Source organism: Magnolia sinica, chromosome 1, assembly GCF_029962835.1.
Source record: "Magnolia sinica isolate HGM2019 chromosome 1, MsV1, whole genome shotgun sequence".
Lineage (NCBI taxonomy): Eukaryota > Viridiplantae > Streptophyta > Magnoliopsida > Magnoliales > Magnoliaceae > Magnolia > Magnolia sinica.
Window position 1 is genome coordinate 112,192,884 of NC_080573.1, and position 1,245 is coordinate 112,194,128.

Here is a 1,245-nt window from a genome sequence, read left to right on the forward strand (position 1 = left end):
TTATTCTTTATGATTTTGTTGGGTGACACCATGTGTGACCCTTTATTATTTTTTTCTTGGTCATGTATATGTGTGTGTATATATATATATATGTTAGTTCTCTTTCATTTCAGTCGACAGGTGCATTTGTGCTTCATGTTCCAGGAACTCCAGGCTGCGTATTTAAACCCGATTAAATGCATATTAAGGAAAAATCGATTATAAGTGACCCCGGGAACTCGGGAGTCGAGCGTATGCACGACCCCCGATTTTCAGGGTGTTACAAGAAGTACCCTCGGTAAAGGGATATGTTATGGGATCGACTCCCAACATCGCAGGAATTTTATTTTTCCAAAATTCATTAAAAAAAATTCTAGTGGAATCTTCTAGAATTATGGTATAATTGGGGCTTTCTTTATTTAAAGGGAAAAAATGCAAGAAATTTCTATAGAAAAATCTAAACCTAATAACAACAAAGAGAGAGAGAGAGAGAGAGAGAGAGAGAAGCCCTACAAAAGAAGAGTCTCGACTAGTAATGATCTAGGGAGAAGTTTGAACAAAGGAAAACACTTTTTAAATAAGTTTCTACAGTAAGAATGATCGACAACGATCAGTGAATTGTATGTATAATGATACTTTATAGCGAAAAAACAATTTTCAACTTCTAATTATGAATTTCAGGTGTTTCAGATTCAAACAATTCTTTTATCATTTTAAATTCGACAATGAGAAAAATCATTAGATGGGTTGAACTCAAACCCTAGAAGTATTACAATTGCGCAAATAAGGAAAAAGTGAGAGAATGCTAAAACTTTCAGAAAATAGAATTGCGAAATAGATTGACCCTCTCCGACTTCAATCGATCGATCAAACCAAGGTCGATTTTTATCTAAAGAATAAAAACCATAATTCATGATCCATTTTGATCGATCAACATTGAGGTTCAATTGATTAAGGTTCTCCCTGATTGGTCTCGAATGACCAAATATATCGACCGAAGTTGTATTTTTGTCTAACAAGTAAATTGATTTAATCCAACCAAATTTGGTCGATCAAGAATGACCAAAAGTGCGAATAATAGTGAGAATGAGTATCATGTCTACCTCACAGGTAGGACTGCAAAGGAACAAAGGTTGAGTTCGTATAGCTTGACCTTCATAGAAAAATATGCCCAAGGGCTCCACTACCTGTACGAGATGCCCTGGTTGTCACATAATTGTGCCCAACTATAAAGTACGTCGGATATTGTCGACACCCGCAGCTCGG